At 38.1% G+C, this 20,757-nt stretch overlaps 1 long non-coding RNA gene across 3 annotated transcripts in view; it reads right to left on the bottom strand.

Annotated features, from left to right (window-relative positions):
• Positions 1-20,757, bottom strand: part of LOC133660699 (uncharacterized) — a 232,861-nt gene that overhangs the window by 114,702 nt on the left and 97,402 nt on the right. The gene's annotated exons all lie outside the window — the stretch shown is intronic.

The raw sequence follows: 20,757 nt of genomic DNA, 5'->3' as shown, positions 1-20,757 counted from the left end.
TGATCCAGTTTAAGAAACGTTGCAAACTACAAGTATTTACAAAGTACAAGGAGAATTATGACAGACATCTTGAACTTATTGAAAATAATATATTGTTCAACTCATTAAGTGAATCATAACAGAATGTATTAAGAGAACTGTTGTATTGAGAATGTATTGATGTAAACAGGAAACAGAACAGGAAGTGAACAATTGTGTTAGTAATTGCAATGAAGTGGAAAAGAGGTAGGATTAAATAAACTGTTTGGACATGTGGTAAAGAAAAATGAAGATATGTAAAATATATGACGTATCATGTTGTAATAAACTTCAACCAACCAACATGGCATACATTTAGAAACAGTCATTATCTGAATACATTGTCCTAGATACCTAGAAGAAATTAACTAAAAAAATATGTAAATAACTTGGTTTGATTGAGAGAAAAAAAACAACACAACTCAAAAATGTTTTTGCCATCACAGGAACTCCCTCTGCTTACCATTCTCAGAGAAAGCATGACTTCACAACGTCGATATGTGGATTCAAAGTTTTAAAGCACTGTGTGATCTACCGACAACAGCAAAGACAGAGAGAACAGAGAAAATCAGCACAAATTAAATCACAAGAACCCACTTCGCTTCTTCACAATAGAACAACAGATCATTAAAGCTAGATTTTAGTGGTGAAAAAATCTACATTTAAGTATAAATATCACACAGTAAAAAAACAAAAAAAAACATTATGAGACAATGTTCTGTATTAAATCCATAACGAGTTCCAAGTGTGGTGGTTGTCTCTTGGAACATATTACTTTCACTAGCCATGAAGCCATGGATTTAAAATAAACGGACAATTTAAGATTCCAGATGACCTAGCCTAATGTTGCTGACCCTAATCCGTGAAAACTTGATGGAAATTACCAATGAAAATGGTTGCACACAGACAATTTCCCCCAAGGGATACTGACAAGGAATACACCATGTTCACTTTACTCTCACAAATAGACCAGCAGACCAGCGTCTGTGTTTTAAGAAGTAACGGCATACACTTCTCTCCATAACATGACTATAGAAATAGTCTTATAAATAATACAATATGTCAATCAATCAATCAATGTTTATTTATATAGCCCTAAATCACAAGTGTCTCAAAGGGCTGTACAAGCCACAACGACATCCTCGGTACAGAGCCCACATACGGGCAAGGAAAAACTCACCCCAGTGGGACGTCGGTGAATGACTATGAGAAACCTTGGAGAGGACCGCATATGTGGGTAACCCCCCCCCCCCCCTCCCCTCTGTAACACAGAGTAGCCTAAATAGGCTAAACTATTGATGCACTTCGGTGTTCAAATCACATTTTGGGAGGAAAATGTGCCTCTAAACAGGGAGAAACAAGTTGAACCACTGTTAAGTGTGATGTCAGGGAACCATATGATAATTCAGGGTGAATTAAAGGATTAAGCATGCGGGTTTTGGTTTTTCTTTGGCTTTTGCATACAATTATTTGAAGGCCCAGTCTGAGCACCCGACCAGCACACAATACTGTGGAATACTCGTCACAATCATAGAGCACATAGAGTCAGGCAACCATTGACACTCAGTTCCTCATCTATAGTCATTGGTAGGGACTTGATTCCAAGCTGAGTGAAAGTCATTAACCATACCAGTGGTCAATGTTCAAATGTTACTTCAAATTGCCTGAAGTGTCAATAAAAGGTTTATGATGGTATCAGTTCTCGCCCAGTGACTGTAGGTGTGAATGGTTGTCTGTCTCCGTGTCCCTTGCAATTGTCTGGTTGTATAAAACGTCCACTAGGAGAGGTTCCAGCTTTCCTGCGACCATGAACAGGCTATGTGGTACAACATGGATACATACAATAATCTGCCCTTACTCAATTATATGGTACCTCTTATGCTGACAACATTGGCACGTATTTTATGATGATGTCTGCACGTAAACGTTCTCCCAAAACAGACACAGTAGTAATGTTAGGCTTGTTTTCAACATGTTCAGCACATTTTGGAATACCCACTTTTAGCTCTAAAATGTAGGCAGGCTTGCATCAACCTGCTGACGTCACCTACAGGATACTGGAGGCTATTCCATATTGCGTAATATGTCCATCCAAAATTAGATCATTGTCATGCAGAAGTTTGGATGGAAAAACATTTTTTAACTCGAGCCAAATGTGATCCGAAAATCAGGAGCACCCTCGAGAGGAAAAAGACGGAGTCTAAACCTGTGGAAAAACATAAAATAGAATACTATCGGCTTACATTATTTTTCTCTCATTTTTTTAATGCTAGCTCTGTTCCTTTCTATATTTTGCGCCCTCTTCTACTGATTTTATTCAAAATGCTTAAAGAAATGCTGAAAGAGCATGATGATCTGCAGCTGCTATGCCCGCAGCCGTGCCCCGGTCAGGTTTGGCCTCTCCCTCGGCTTCAGGCTCGAAACTAGACGGTTGAAGTCTGCGATTGGTGGCTAATTGGTCTTCTTCTTCTTCTCCGAATGCAAAATATCCAACTCAGACGCCAACATTTTAAACGTACCCCCCGTGACCCCAAAAGGGACAAGCGGTAGAAAATGGATGGATGAGATGGATTTTAAACGTGAAAAAATAAAGAAATTAAATATCTGAACTCACATTTCATCGACAGCTGAGCTCGCTTCCAGGGTCGGCCAAGATGTAGTTTCTCTTTAAATATCCTTCTTGAAAAAAGGCCTTGCAAATATGTGTTGTTTTGTCTAATCATAGAAGATGCAGACGAGGCGTGTTGGCTGACTTCTTAAAGTTTACTCCACAGCGTGCTCATCAAAAACATTACGTCAAGAATCTGAAGGCTTCTGGCAGATTTGGTACAGCATGGCAACATAAGCTTGCTGAAATATGATTGGATAAAAACTCTATAAACTAAAAACAACAGCGCTGGAAGGAGCATAATATGACATGAAGAGAATATGAATAATTTTAGATATTTAGGGAAAGTAAATTAAAAATGTGTTTTATCTTTAACTATGATCATGATTTTTGGTTATGTTAGGCCAGCAGAAAGGGCCTTGCTGGCCCTGACTGCACACCACTGGAGTGAGGAGGACTGAAACACACAGTGTTGTGGAGCCTTTACGATTAAATAACTGTGACGTTTTTAATCACGATTAATTGCAAACTGGTTAATCGTTGCAACCCTACTTTTAACTTGCATCAAACTTTTCAATGTGAAACGTGCCAACATCACTCCCTTTCAAATGGAATATAGTGTTTCATGTACCAGTTTACACTTTTTATGAGAATTAGGTATTGTAGTCAATACTATAGCACTCATTTCACGCCTACGGGTTTTAAGATTCTGTGTTAAAGAACAGGTTTTGCCCAAAGTCTGTTGGGACCAGCTCACCTAAAGACACGCAACATAGGAAACGAATGGATTGACGCTAGAGCTCCAAAAATAAAAACTGTTTTTTGATTGTCAAGACACTATATGGAGAATGTGAAACGAAGGGAAAAAGTGATGCAAAAGAGGAAAGTGTTGTCAAAAGGCAACGACTGTAGAAAGAGAAAGTAGCCACATTTTGTTGAAGCTTTATTTTCAGAAAGGTACTTAACATGGAGCCAGATAGTGAGAGAGAGAGAGAGAGAGAGAGAGAGAGAGAGAGAGAGAGAGAGAGAGAGAGAGAGAGAGAGAGAGAGAGAGAGAGAGAGAGAGAGAGAGAGAGAGAGAGAGGGAGAGAGAGAGAGAGATAGGGTATGACCAATCGGGCTGGGTTGGAACAGAGCAGCCAACCATGTCAAATATTTCACTCCACAGGATTTTTTTCCCCCCATTTCACATATCTTACCCCCTTCAAATATATTCATATATCCGTCCATCAAGGCACAGAGCTTTCCTTCACTCTCTCCCCTGGCATACATTTAACCTTTGTATTGCAAAGTCCCTTTTTTTTTCCATTCCAAGCTACACAATAGACCCTTGGCCATCTCATTTCTCTGACATGCACAACAGCAATGATTACAATTTCAATCACCTAAACAGCCTTCTGCTTGAAATACTCATTTTCATTTGTAACCTTTAATTTTGCTCTCAATCACCATAGTCGTTCATTTTGTCCACAACAAAGGGGGTGTTATGCTCACACTGGCCTGACAAGGATTAATAATGGGGCTTATCATCACAAATAATGAAAATAATTTACTTTGACCTTTCACTGTGCGACAAATGGAGGGTTAATAATCATGATTAAAAATGTGCGATTGTTCATACGTGTTGATGCATGTATAAAAAGTGTTGAGCAATGGCAAGAAACTGAACGCCAAATATGTGGCTTTTGACCTCAATGTCCGGACAGTAGCTCCTTAACACTAGAAACATTGTGTATAGTACATTCATTTAACACAGCTATAACTAATACAAGCTTTCTCTGTGCCATGCTTATCGCCACTAAAGCTACACTTATCTCACTAATGGGCCTATACAGACATAATCACCAACCTGTATATAAATGACACCATAGTAGACAAATGCACAAGTTCACAAATACACAAATAATGCGGAATGACTTGATCTTCTTCTTTTTACTGCAGTCCATTCGGGGTGAAAGACAAAACACATAAAAAAGAGCGATATAAACACAGCCCCTATTTGGCCAAAGAATCGAAAGGCTCATGTTTCAGCAATCTGTCAAAGCCAGTAAAGGTTCAATGGTGGGTCAGTCTACCGGAAGGGGGGATATTCTCACTATTTCCCCTCAAATCACATGGAAGTAAAACAGAATATATGGAAAAGATGGCTGTTGAGAAATAGATCAAATATTGGTATTCAGAAAAGAAATGGGACCAAAGGTGAAGAGAGCTTCTTTTAGGGTTTCAAGTACAAAACAACTAACATGGTTGTGCAAAAAATATTTAAAAAAAAACTGTAAAATGCATGTCAAGCCACTAATTGTCACTTTGAAAATAAACACTGCCCCAAATGATTTCCTCCTGTAGTTGTATCCAAAACATTCAATGTATTTTCTCATAAGGCAGAATTTCCGCTCATACCCCCACTGAAAAACTGAACACAAAATGTACTGAATTTTAAAAAATTGTGACTACCTGATCCATATTTTGAGTAATTGGGTATAGGCTCTATACCCAATTACTCAAAAAATAAAAAAAAAATAAAATAAAAAAAAAATAAAATAAAATAAAAAATAAAAAAATAAATAAAATAAAAAATATATATATATATATATATATATATATATATATATATATATATATATATATATATATATATATATATATATATATATATATATATATATATATATATATATATATATATATATACATATATATATATATATATATATAATACTATAGGGTGAGGGTCAGCAAGTGGCTCTCTGGAGCTTTTTCAAAAATGTGTGAAAATGGAAAAAGATTAACAAATATATATTTGTTTTGTTTTACTATGGTTTCTGTAGGAGGACAAATCCCACTGTTTGTATTAAACATGCTTCACTGATGAGAGTATTTGGCGAGCACCGTTTTGTCCTACTAATTTCAGCGATCCTTGAACTCATCGTAGTTTGTTTACATGTAAAAATGTATCCGATGCTGCCACAGAGAGACATGTTTTATGCCACTTCTTCTTTGTCTCATTTTGTCAACCAAACTTTTTATTCTGTGCGTGAATGCACAAAGGTAAGCTTTGTTGATATTATTGACTTGTTGGAGTGCTAATCAGGCATATTTGGTCAGTGCATGACAGCAAGCTAATCGATGCTAACATGCTATTTAGTCTAGCTGTATGTACAAACGTTTGTACATAATGCATTATTGTGTCTCGCTTGTAGGTATAGTTAAGATCATTTAATTCCCCTTACTTATGTCCTCTTAGTACATAATTTAGTTTTGCATGACACGTTATTTGTATGTAATATTGGCTGCATTTCTGATAGTTGTTTGTGCCATGTTGTTCCAGACCACAGCAAACGTTACCCAGCTCGCGAAGATTGTAATAAATCCATTAGAAGAAGACGGCCTGTCGTTTCCTTTAACTCGGACACCCACATCTTTACCTTTGGACATTCTAAATAGACCATTCATTGGCAGTGCGCCTTATAATCCGGTGCGCCCTAAGGTCCGGAAAATACGGTAAATGATATTTTAATGTGGTTGTTGTCTCTCACGAAGTCTGCCATGGGTTGTACTCACTGTTGTTAAAGGAAAAAAGGAACATTCAGCACCGAATGCTCAAAATGAGTAAAACACATAAATATTAAATGTTGTCATGAATGTGCACGGTGGCAGAGGGGTTAGTGCGTCTGCCTCACAATACGAAGGTCCTGAGCAGTCCTGGGTTCAATCCCGGGCTCTGGATCTTTCTGTGTGGAGTTTGCATGTTCTCCCCATGACTGCGTGGGTTCCCTCCGGGTACTCCGGCTTCCTCCCACCTCCAAAGACATGCACCTGGGGATAGGTTGATTGGCAACACTAAATTGGCCCTAGTGTGTGAATGTGAGTGTGAATGTTGTCTGTCTATCTGTGTTGGCCCTGCGATGAGGTGGCGACTTGTCCAGGGTGTACCCTGCCTTCTGCCCGATTGTAGCTGAGATAGGCTCCAGCACCCCCCGCGACCCCGAAGGGATTAAGCGGTAGAAAATGGATGGATGGATGGATGGTCATGAATGTGCCTGTCACTACATTACATATATACTTACAGCATATTTATAAAAGCTTGACGGAGGTTTTTCAAATGTTTTTTAGAGTGCCTTATAGAGCGACTGCCATCAGTTCCAATGTTGGCTGACTTTTGCTAAGATTGATTTACGAGTTAGAGTGCATGAAAAAAAGAGAAACAGTATTAGTAAATAATTAGATTACTTGCTACTTGTAAAGCCATGATGAAGAGTTATTCCCAACAGTGGTTATGTCACACTGTTGCAGTTATCACTAAGCCTATACACCCTGCAGTGGAAACAAGACAGATTAGGGTCTACCTTCCAAAACTGCAGCATGGCGTACTACATTGTGAAAATGTATTCTGTTAAAGTCCTGGTGTATTTGCTGCACACAACTCCTAACTTAGGACAGCAAAAATTTCAAGTTAAAGTCCCAACGATAGTCACACACACACTAAGTGTGGTGAAATGATCCTCTGCATTTGACCCATCCCCATGTTCACCCCCTGGGAGGTGAGGGGAGCAGTGAGCAGCAGCGGTGGCCGCGCTCGGGAATCATTTGGAGATTAAAACCCAGTGTTTTTCAACCACTGTGCCGCGGCACACTAGAGTGCCGTGAGATATTGTCTGGTGTGCTGTGGGAAATTATGCAACTTCACCTAATTGGTCCAAAACCTTTTTTTTGCAAATCAATAATTATAATCTGCAAATGATGTGCCGTTGCTTAGTGTCTGTGCTGTGTAAAACTCGACAGGGTAAGCACGTAATACTCCATGTCAGTAGGTGGCAGTAGGTAGTTAATTGCTTTGTAGAAGTCGGAATGTGTCGGGTGAGACAAGGATGGTTTGTTGTGATCCCAATATGCAGACCACAGTGGGAGGCAGTGTGCAGGTAAAAAGGTATGTAATGCTTAAACCAAAAATTAACGAAAGGGAAAGGAAAATGCAATAGCTATGCAAAACAAAAGTAAAACTGAACTGGCTACAAAGTAGACAGAAACAGAATGCTGGATGACAGCAAAAACTTACGGCGTCCACAAAGTACACTTGTACATGACATCACAATCAACAATGTGCACACAAAGAAGGATAGCAACAACCTAAATAGCCCTGCTTGCTAACACAAAGCAGGCGCGGGAATAGCGCTCAAAGGAAGACATGAAACTGCTACAGGAAAACACCAACAAAACAGGAAGGGCCACCAAAATAACAGCGCAAGTCAATAACTAAAGCACAGGAAAACACCAACAAACTCAAAATAAGGCACGACGACATGGTGGAGTTTAATTTTTTAACATTTTCTGCTGGTGATGTGCCTCCAAATTTTTTATTTTATTTTTTTAAGTATTTTTATTGTCAGTTTTCTTAATACAAACATATACACATATATTAAAGTAAATAAATAAAATATGAAAATAAAAATAATGAATGAAAACGTTTTTGGACGGATTATAACATGGAAAAACAAAACACATATAAAGAGGCACATCAAGAATGCCAAAACATATACTTCTTAGGGGGGTTAGGATTATTGACTACAGTTTCAGGTATTCCAAAATAGGTCTCCACACATCACAAAATGTATTCAAGTTACCAGAAATCTCATATCTCAGTTTTTCAATGTGGAGGATTCCCACTAGCTCCCTCAACCAGGCCTCAAACTTTAAGTACATGAGAATACCATCTGAAAATCGAACTCCAGAAATGTTAAAAGCCTACTGAAATGAATTTTTTTTTATATAAACAGGGATAGCAGATCCATTCTATGTGTCATACTTGATCATTTCGCGATATTGCCATATTTTTGCTTAAAGGATTTAGTAGAGAACATCGACGATAAAGTTCGCAACTTTTGGTCGCTGATAAAAAAAGCCTTGCCTGTACCGGAAGTAGCATGACGTCGCAGGTTGAAGGGCTCCTCACATTTCCCCATTGTTTACACGAGCAGCGAGAGCGATTCGGACCGATAAAGCGACGATTACCCCATTAATTTGAGCGAGGATGAAAGATTTGTGGATGAGCACGTCAGAGTGAAGGACTAGAGTGCAGTGCAGGACGTATCTTTTTTCGTTCTGACCGTAACTTAGGTAAAAGGGCTCATTGGTGTCTACACTTTCTCCTTTTTCTATTGTGGATCACGGATTTGTATTTTAAACCACCTCGGATACTATATCCTCTTGAAAATGAGAGTCGAGAACGTGAAATGAACATTCACAGTGACTTTTATCTCCACAACAATACATCGGTAAAGCACTTTAGCTACGAGGCTAACGTGATAGCATCGTGCTTAAATGCAGATAGAAACAAAAGAAATAAGCCCCCGACTGGAAGGATAGACAGAAAATCAACAATACTATTAAACCATGGACATGTAACTACACGGTTAATGCTTTCCAGCCTGGCAAAGCTTAACAATGCTGTTGCTACCGACGCCATTGAAGCTAACTTAGCAACGGGACCTCACAGAGCTATGCTAAAAACATTAGCGCTCCACCTACGCCAGCCAGCCCTCATCTGCTCATCAACACCCGTGCTCACCTGCGTTCCAGCGATCGACGGAGCGACGAAGGACTTCACCCGATCATAGATGCGGTCGGCGGCCCGGAGACGGAGGAAGTCAAGGTGAGGTCGGCGGCTAGCGTGTCTGTTATCCATCTAAAAGTCCTCCTGGTTGTGTTGCTGTAGTCCGCCGCTAATACACTGATCCCACCTACAGTTTTCTTCTTTGCAGTATTCATTGTTCATTAAACAAATTGCAAAAGATTCACCAACACAGATGTCCAGAATACTGTGGAATTTTGCGATGAAAACAGAGGTTTTTGTATTGGATACAATGGTGTACCTATACTTCCGCTTCAACGGTTGACGTCACGCGCATACGTCATCATACATAGATGTTTTCAACCGGAAGTTTAGCGGGAAATTTAAAATTGCACTTTATAAGTTAACCCGGCCGTATTGGCATGTGTTGCAATGTTAAGATTTCATCATTGATATATAAACTATCAGACTGCGTGGTCGGTAGTAGTGGGTTTCAGTAGGCCTTTAAGTACATGAGAATACCATCTGAAAATCGAACTCCAGAAATGTTAAATCTCAGGGCATAGCCAAAATTGGTGGGCAAGTGTGCCATCTGATCTCTTGCATCTTTCACACAAGGAGGAAGTTTGGGGAAAAATGTTATGCAACTTGTGCCTCCTTATTTCTAAATGATAAAAATCTGCCTTGCCTCAAAAATGGTTGAAAAACATTGATTTAACCCCCAATTACAACCCTTGGTGCTGAGTGCCAAGCAGGTAGTTAATGGGTCCCATTTTTATAGTCTTTGGTATGAATCGGCCGGGGTTTGAACTCACGACCTTCCAGTCTCAGGGCGGACACTCGAACCACAAGGCCACTGGGCAAAAAGCGATGATTCCTAATGGAGATTTTTGAGTAAGAAAGACTAATTGACTGTGTCCAATCAATGACACGTTTGTTTTTGAGGGAACTTTAGTGAGACGGAGAGCCAGAGGTAAATGTCAGGTCAGTAGGTTGGCATCATCATCAAGGTGATATCCCGCTGTCCAACGTTCAACCTCTTTTTTTCCAACTCATCTTTCTCACTCGCCACGGCGGTCTCATCCTGTTACTCTCTACAACCATGGCGTCCTCGGTAGCACTCTCTTTTCTTTTCTTTTTGTTTTCTATCCCCCCCACTCCTCCTGCACAAGCCACAGTCAGTTCGGTCACCAACTGAAAAAAACGACCGCAGGCGTTTAGAAAGAAGAGAACAGCATTGTGGGGAGTATTGGAGTGGTGGGGGGGTTAGAGAGAGGTAATGAGACAGAGAGAAAGAAATGTGGGGTGTGGGGGAGATGGAGGGGAGGGTCTATGACAGACATAAAGGGGAGCAAATGAGAACCAGAGGTAGACAGACTGGGGGGACTCCTCCACCCAATGAGCGCTAGGGTTAAAAAGTCGAAGGCGTCAGAAGCCTTTCTTTCATCTGTTTGTTCTGTGTCTTTGCTTCAAATGAAAGGCTGATGTGAATTGTGCTACGCTCCAATTTGCAAAAAGATGGTTTCCCTGGAAGCCATGTTGACAAACCAAGTCCTTTCTTTGCACCTTTTTTCCATCTTCAATATGAAAATATTCTACGAATTCATGTCTGACTGATGGTAGAACATACAAACGCGATGCTTTGACCGCATTTGCAATGATTTTTTTAAATGAATGTGTCAACCTAAGAATGACTGCTTACAGGTTGCTTAGCAACCACCACTTGTTTAGCTGCTTTCCAAGGACTTATTTTGAAGGGCTATAATTCCATTGGAAAGCGTATTGGCAAAAATATAATCTGCTCTGTTGTCCGCTATCTATTGTCATTGACTTTTGACTTTTATACATGCAATAGCAGTGGAATGCAAGGCTGCACGTGCTTTATTTCTTTATGCGGCCTACAAAGTACTACTACAGAAAGGAGCTGACTCAGGTCAAAAAGCCAATAAAGTATAATCATTTTTTTGTGCACTGATAATAGGCTGACCATATTCGGAAATCCCAAAAAGAGGACATATATGCGTGCCAAGGCGGGGACTAGGTGAAAATTTGCCAATGATACTCGAACTTGCTTTATAAATAATATATTTATTTAAATAAAGCATTTTTCTCCTCTGTTGACAGCAGTGTTGGTGCTAGGAATTTTCAAAATGGGGTCCCAGGGTTGGGGTTGTGGATATGGCAGTTTGTAGTGACAGTTCAGTTTATGGGCAGGGTGCGTATGAGGTAGTGCAAAGGGCTGCAGAGTAATGAGGTGCGAGGCAAGGGGTTCGGCTATAAGCCGCCTACCGGCCCGACCAGAGCAGGTGGAGTTCAGGGGTTGAGAGGTAGAGATCCTTGGGCTCAGGCTCAAGGCCTATCTACAGCTCGCCATCCAAGACTTAGGGACCTGGCCTACGTAAACACAGGACCCGGAGTTCAATCAATGTGCGCACATAAACATCAACATTAAGTCATCTATTGTTCGACCTTCAATAAATAAGTTACACTTATTATTATCATTATTAGCAATAATACTGCTAACATTAACAATATTAAACCATCCCATGTATGTACAACATAACAAACACGACAGTACACAGTGTTGTCACTATGACGGGTGCAACATGAACAATATTAAACAATAGAAAATAACAGTGACGTCACTATGACGGGTGTAACATTAACAACATTAAACAATAGAAAATAACAGTGACGTCACTATGACGGGTGTAACATTAACAATAACAGTGACGTTACTATGACGGGTGTAACAGTGTTCATTCATTGTCTTTACCGTAGCATAAAAAGTGCACATGGCCTTAAAACGCCACAACACTTAGTCACCATATGTAAGTACCCAAAATAAAGACTCAAAATAAATATAAATTCAATGGGATCAGAAACATTGGAGGAAACGGGATTAAAAGCCGATGCTAACCGCATAGACAATACATGGGTACGGCTAGCAGCTACTATTAGCAAACAGATTCACTTACCAACTCGGCTTAATAACACTCTCTTGTCGCAACTCGGCCCTGATGGTCGGCACCTATAAGTTTACAATTAGTTGTAAAATGTTGGACGGTTGTTTTTAAGATATGCAGGCAAACGACAACTTTAAAACATACCGGCTTCAGATGTGCCCAGGTTTAGCCACCGCACCTGGCAGCCATCTTGGGACGGTGGATCATATAGAGCGCGATAGGCTGCAGCGGGTCACGCGATAGGCTGCAGCGGGTCACGTGAGCGCGTGTGTTAAACTCGTTAGATTAAACGTGGAAACGGCGCAGGTAATATGAGGAGATGCCATGAGAGGAAATATGTCTTATTTCCCACCCGTGTTACACGTGCGCCTACACACTTTGTTTTGTTTAACCCCTTCTTAACTCTGGACGTACATTGAAAATACCCGGTACACGCAACCCTAACTCAAAATGCCGGACATTTGAGGCATTTAAAAAAAAACACCCGGACACATCCCCGCAAAAGAGGACATGTCCGGGGAAAAGAGGACGTATGGTCAGCCTAACTGATAATAAGTGAGCGCTTAAAAGCATTTCAGGGCAAGTTAAAATTGTTGCTGGAAAAATATAGATGGGAAATTTAAACTTAAACTTTCACGTATTGCTAGGGCTGCAACTAAGGATTATTATAATAGTCGAGTATTCAGTGACTAATCGACTCATCGTCATACTGATTTCAGATACAATGTGACACATTTTTAGTCTTAAGTATAGGACCAAAAAAGATTATAATAATTATATATATATATATATATATATATATATATATATATATATATATATATATATATATATATATATATATATATATATATATATATATATATATATATATATTGGGGAAAAATTAAATAAAATAAATTATATATATATATATATATATATATATATATATATATATATATATATATATATATATATACATACAGTAGTTTGGACACACCTTCTCATTCATTCAATGCGTTTTCTTTATTTCCATGACTATTTACATTGTAGATTGTCACTGAAGGCATCAAAACTATGAATGAACACATGTTGAGTTATGTACTTAACAAAAAAAGGTGAAATAACTGAAAACATGTTTTATATTCTAGTTTCTTCAAAAATGCCTGTATTACTGCTTTGCACACTCTTGGCATTCTCTCGATGAGCTTCAAGCACATCTGCGAAGTGAAAACCCTTTCAGGTGACTACCTCTTGAAGCTCATCGAGAGAATGCCAAGAGTGTGCGAAAAAGTAATCAGAGCAAAAGGTGACTATTTTAGAGCAAAAGGTGACTATTTTGAAGAAACTAGAATATAAAACATGTTCTCAGTTATTTCACCTTGTTTTGTTAAGTACATAACTCCACATGTGTTCATTCATAGTTGTGATGCCTTCAGTGACAATATACAATGTAAATAGTCATGAAAATAAAGAAAATGCATTGAATGAATGAGAAGGTGTGTCCAAACTTTTGGCCTGTACTGTATATATATATATATATATATATATATATATATATATATATATATATATATATATATATATATATATATATATATATATATATATATATATATATATATATATATATATATATATATATATATACATACATATATATATATATATATATATATATATATATATATATATATATATATATATATATATATATATATATATATATATATATATATATATATATATATATATAATCTATTTTATTTTATTTTTTTCCAATATATATATATATATATATATATATATATATATATATATATATATATATATATATATATATAATTATTATTTTTTTTTTTTTAAGACTAAAAATGTGTCACATTGTCTCTGACATCAGTTGATAGCATATTTATTTATGTGGATTTAGATTAAGGTTTTGTTTGGAATCTTCTCTCTCCTTCAAATTTGAGGTTGAGGATGTGACACAAGACATCGAGAGTCACTTGCTGACAAAATGGCACCGTCAAACACCACCCCGTCTCATTCAATGCACCCAATTAAGTTGGGGAAAATTACGACTTTTATATTGAAGCTGGGTGGTCTCAGTTAGAGAAGAAGGTGCAACAAATGCAGTAGAATGTTTGTATAAATATACATGATCTTCTGGGTATAACTATAATATGTTGAGTAATATATTGAAACAAGGAGTGATTGCTTTTATGTCTTAAATTCTGAGTTGCTTCCAAGACTCATGTCAAGTCGTAGGACATGTATTCATACCAACTTAAAACTACATTCCTGTGTGACATTTCAACGCAGAGGTGACCATGAAGCTCTGGGAGATGATGCCATGTCATCTAAATAAAACAAAGAATTGCCAAAAAAAAACAGGTCTTTTCTGTTTCGTTTTATGGTAGAAAGCTCTTGTGTATCAGGATGCAAGAACCAATGAAGAGATGGGAAGGGGAGAGAATTGCATCGCTAAAATTAGCGAAAGACAACACAATAGGATTGCAGTCATAAAAATGCTGAGCAACCAGAAGAAAAGTGAGCGTCGGAAGCACTCGAATAAAAGATTCCGTCTTTCTAGTGAACACTTCATAATAGGTAAAAAATATAATGCTTTCTACACTATAATGTTGTGTATTTCATTATCTGTCATGGTTTCTGACTGATTTGTATTTTTATTTTTCTACAAAGGCGAGTTGTGTGACTTAAATTTTGCAGGGCTAACTGTAACGACCTGGTCGCATCGTGGTGCGAGGTTGTTCTCCCAGGAATGCAGACGGCTTCGGACACAGCGTGCAGGTAGGAAAATTATTTATTTAAGCAAATAAATCCGACAGAAAAAACAAAAACGTGCTCATAGCACGGAAGACAAAAAAACAAAGGGACTAGCGTGGGAGCTAGCAAGCAAAATAGCATAGCATGAAAACTAGCAGGAATCAAAGTAGTCGTTAGCTGTTGCGTAAAAGCAAATTAGCAAGCCAGGCCGAGTGAGGCCAGGGCAAAGACTAAATAGCCCTCTGATTAGCGCTCGGGCAACAGGTGCGCGTCCCGAACACTAACCAGAGGCAGGTGAGCACAATCTGCCGTCATGGCAACAGAAACAAACACAAGGTGCTGAAAACACATGTGACACTAAAAAGTAAACAAACTATGATCCGAGCAGCGGATCCTAACACTAACAAGCTAAAACACGAAAGCTATATAAGTGCAACTATGAGCAATTCACAGCAGAAAACAAACTACTAGACTAGACAAAGCAATTTATGTAGAAATTGCGCATGAATGCTCCAATTCTGAAGCTAAAATGAATACTGATGGAATGTAAAATTAACGTAAGTATAGTTTGAATGTTGAAATGGTTTGATTGTTGGAATGGTTTGGATGTTGAGATGGTTTGAATGTGACAAGCTGACACTAAACTGAAATGCAGTGGACTGTCGAAATTGTTTGAAGGTTGAAATAATTTAAACCTAATAAATACTTTGAAAGTTGAAGAGCAGATGTTATACTGAAATGTAGTATGAATCTTGAAATGCTTAATGTTGATATAGTTAGAAGAGTCAGCATACTTCCAAGATGGTATAAAGTAACATAATCCATTATTATTGTCTCTAAATGTATACAATTAGCTGAAATGATAGCACAGAACATTAGCAAGGTAACATTAGCCTGGTACCATACTTCTAAGATGGCACCAGGTAATGAAAATCCCTGACTATTTGGTTAAAAAGAACAAGATTCGCTAAAAGGCTAGCATAAAACATTTGCCTGCTAACATTATCATGATAACAAGGGAACTTCTAAGAACTTCTAAGAAGGCACCAAGTAACACAATCCATTATTTACGAGTTAAAAATTACAAAATTAGCAAAAATGCAAGCATAAAACGTTAACATGCTAACATTAACATGTTAATTTTTGCATGCTAACATTAGTGTGGTAACAGGGGAACTGCTAGCATACTTCTAAGATGGCACCAAGTAGCGGAATCCATGATCATTTGGTTAAAAAGTATGCAATTAGCTAAATTGCTTTCATAAAACATTTGTGTGCGTTAAATTGTGTGAATGCCACAAGCATTCACACCCTTTTAAGGCGTTGGGAATTAGCACAAAATGGACTTTCAGACAGCCACCATACGCCCAAAACCCCAATGAAAAAATACCAAAAAGTGGAAAATGCATGTTTTTGGATGCAAAACTGATCACGTAGAGGTGGTGTGTTTGTCATCTCAATAGCACAATAGCACAATTAAATGCCAAGTGGGTTCCATTATGACCATGCCGATGCCTGTGTTTCTAATTAATAGCATTTTAACATTTGTCAATATTAATTATTCAAAACACCTATTTGACACCTGCATTTACTCAGATATCACTCTGCTGCTACCATGCTATAGTGGTCACCTTATCAAGATAGCATGCCCTCAATCAAATCCATGCATACACAAGTGTAATACAGCCTAGTATACAACCTTTTCTGGCAGAGCTGCACATATTAATGTGACGTGAGGGAGGCAGAGTTGTGTCAGGGAGAAGAGCCTACACACCCTGACACTTGCTTACTGTAGCAGCAAGAGGGAGCAGCAGTCCAGAGCATGCAAGCTGCAGAGCATCCTTTTTGACTGCAGTGATGTCATTATTTCAGTCACTACCAAAACTGCTTGTAACAATAGGTGAGTGTTACTGACTGAAACTGCTTAAGTTACAACCCATGTCTGGTATGTTTTTTTTTTTGCAATATTTGTGAGAAAATGACTGGTGAACTTGTTGATGGATTTATTTAATATTTAAATACTGGTCACTAACTGGCCACTTCATTATCTTTAATTATAGGTCTACCATTATGGTTGTGTTTGCAGGTTTTGCATTACACTAAAGTATGTCCCTTTCTGGTAGCTAATAACCAAAATATTGGCCTTTCAGTACAATACAGTTCCACACAAAAGTAAACATACTAATACATTGCAGCTGTTACATATACTGTAAAATTGTACATGGTAATTGTTATATATTGTATATATTATATAAAAATATAATATAATATATCAGTATATATCATATACTGTATATATAATATGTAAATATTACATATATGTTATATTTTATATTGCTACTACGGTACATTTTTTGTCTACTTCATACCTGCATTATCCTTTTCATCCTTACACTTTCCATCCTTTGTAACTGAGCTACTGTGTGGAACAATTTCCCTTGTGGATCATTAAAGTGTGTCTAAGTCTAAGTCTAAGTCTAAGTCTCTGTCCATGTCACAACAATTACATTATTTGGGTGCATGTAATGGTGTGGCCGGTGTGTAGTGTAGCACTTAAATTGTATCCTGACATATTCAACACCTGGCAAAATGATGGACTCACCAGTCTCGGAGGATGTTTATTCAGTTGTTTGAATTTGTAGAAAAAAAAGCAAGCAAAAGATAGAACACAACAGTATAGTAATTTCAAATGTCAACGTTCTGGCTTTAAGAAACACTAAAATAAATCAAAAATATAAATTGTAGTAGTCTGTTACAGTTTCATTTTTAGATCCAGCAGAGTGAAAACATTATGGAATTACTCAATTCTGAGAGAAATTATGGAATCATGAAATACAAAAAAACACCCCAACACTCTGTTGCACCACCTCTGTTTACAGTCTGAGGCATCAATCTTGCTCCAGATTTCTCTGATTGCTGTTGTCAGATTAGTTTTGTCTTGTCATGGACCATTTTCTTCAATTTCCACCACATATTTTCAATTGGATTGAGATCCATACTATTTGCAGGCCATGACATTGATCTTATGTGTCTGTAAAATATATCATTATCAAATGCCTCATCATCATCCCCCCGAACCCACTTTTGGAGTGATGAATAGGAAAAGTGTCCAAAATGTCAAAGTAAACTTGTGCACTTATTGAAGATTTAATTACTTTTATCTCCGCAGTGCCATTACCTGACATGCAGCCCCATATCATCAATAACTGTGGAAACGTGCATGTTTTCTTCAGGCAGTCGTCTTCATAAATTTCATTGGAACGGCACCAAAAAAAAGTTCCAGTATCATCGCCTTGCCCTATGCAGATTTGTGATTAATCATTAAATATGACTTTCATCCAGTCCAGACCATAGTTCTCAGCCCATTGGAACCTTGTTTTTTTCCCTGACGGTGTTCGTTTAGCTTTTCTGTATTTAAATCCAATTCCCTCAGGCAGATTCTTACAGTTTGTCACAGTTTGTGACTACAATTTCTGCTCATTTGTTCTTCATTTGTTTTGCTGTTAATGTTCTGTTTTCAAGGCGTATTGCCTTAAGTTTTCTGTCTTGACGCTTTGATGTTTTCCTTGGTCTACAAAACTGCACGCGTGCACAGATGGGAAATAACTTCAACCATCTCCACAATCACACATTGTGTCTCTCTCTTACAAAGGTGTCATGTCTGACGTTTCATATGCTTGCCTTATACATCCTTCTCATGTTGTTTGTACTTGGTCCAGATTTCAGACACAGCGGACTGTGAAAAATCAACATCTTTTGCAACATTGTGTGATGATTTATTTTCTTGAAGAAGTTTAATAATCCTCTCTTTTGTTTCAAAAGACATCTCTCGTGTTGGAGCAATGATTCATGTCAATCCACCTGTTGCAACAGCTCTCAAAGGTATGAACACTCAATTTTAACTGAAGACTAATGAATAGATTTAATCTAATGCAGGTGTTGAGCGCCGGAACAGACGAGCTTCACAGTGTCTTGGCTGAATGAGCAAGTATCGGACACCTCGGTCTCCTTGGACGTATCCTCGCTCATCCATACAGACTGGACACTGGCCAAGAGTTGGTGGGCGGCCGAATGTGGAGTAGGCTCTCTTGGTTGCTTTGTTGGGTCTGCTCCTGTCTCTGGCCATGCTCCCCACCACCCAGCAGACGATGGCATGGAACACCGCAGAGGCCACCGCAGTGTATATGTTTTTTATATTTTACTTTTTTTTGTTGTTGTTTTACTTTAGTAGCTGTATGTAGAATTGGCAGGTTGCATCAGCTCTGCTCTTTTATTGTCTTTATTGTCCTTTGTGTTCTTTGATGTTTCCCTCTTACAAACATTCTTATGTGTGCTATGGCGCTGAGGTTTTTTTTCCTTAGCCTCAGTCTGGACCCCCTCTCCAGGAGCCCAGGCTTAGACTGAATTTGTTTTTTTCTCAACCCTCCTGATTCTGAATCTGATTCTGATTCTGATGGTGTTAACTTTGGAAAATACAATTTTTGGGGTGATTCCATATATTAATTCAGAATTGCGTGATTCCATATTTTACACTCTGCTTGAGATACAAATTAAACTGTTACCCACTACCACAATTTGGATTCTTAATGTATTTTAGTGTTTCCTAAAGCCAGAAAGTTGTTATTTCAAATGACTATAGTTTTGTGTCATGTCTGTCATCTGCTTTTTTTCTACAAAATTAAACAACTGAATCAACATCATTCAAGTCTGGTGATTCCATCATTTTTTTGCCAGGGGTTGTATGACCCTTGTGTGTGTTTTCCCCTCATAAGAATTCAAACTCAAAACATAATCTGTACATGCAAACAGTGACAGCAGCAAAGACTAAAAAGTGAGCGAGGGCGTCTGGTGAGATTTGAAAACTGTTATTTTCTCTGGGATTTGCTGTGTGATGTTTTCTCCAACAGGCTGCTGAGTGCTGCAGCATGAGGATAGTCACGGTACAGCTCCTTTGTATGAATAACATTTCATGTGCAATAATCTGTGGTTTTCTTGTCACAAAACTGCACGCGTGCACGGATGGGAAATAACTTCAACCATCTCCACAATCACACATTCTGTCTCTCTCTTACAAAGGTGTCATGTCTGACGTTTCATATGACGATCAACGGACAGAATTAGAGAGAGCTGCAAATTAATCAGCATTAAACCAAATGATTTGAAAAGTAATAATATCTGGATTTTTTAGGAATGAAATGACACTGCTGATGTGTTGAAGCTAAAACATTCTCTCACAACTACAGTCAAGCTACCGCAGTGAATGTTGTCATCAGGAACCAGAAACGGCTCTCACTTTTAATTAGCTGCTAAGTGTCACTAAAACTCTAATTTATGCAAACCTGTGAAGCAGGTCATGACTTTAAATGCCCTCATTCTTCTTTAGAGCCCCACAACTTCATGCAAACCTTTAATTATAAACAGTTATACTACTAATATAAAACATGCACATATAGTACATCAATATATCATAAATCTTAACTGTATACAAAAAAGGTGCCCTATAAATTTTGTCCAAAGGTCGGCATCCCAAATTTAATCCATACTGACCTCTTTCAAGCTCACACAATCCTTGATGGCATGTCAAAGCTAGACAGTTCCATGTTACTTGCACTAATTAAAGGAACTTGGCTTGCGGCCTATTTCACTTTGGACCTTGGATGCAAAATGTTTGGGCACAATAGAGATACTCTTATGTTAAAGAGGACCTACGATGCATCTGTGCATAGATATTAAAAAACTGTGAAGTAAAATTTACACCAAATCAAATCCAATACATATCTTGATCACAAGGAAGTATTTTAGGACTTCAATTACTCTTTATTGTCATT

This window comes from Entelurus aequoreus, linkage group LG11, assembly GCF_033978785.1.
Source record: "Entelurus aequoreus isolate RoL-2023_Sb linkage group LG11, RoL_Eaeq_v1.1, whole genome shotgun sequence".
In the NCBI taxonomy this organism is placed as follows: domain Eukaryota; kingdom Metazoa; phylum Chordata; class Actinopteri; order Syngnathiformes; family Syngnathidae; genus Entelurus; species Entelurus aequoreus.
The sequence above is the reverse complement of the archived record's forward strand: the minus strand, read 5'-3'. Positions and strand labels throughout refer to the sequence as shown.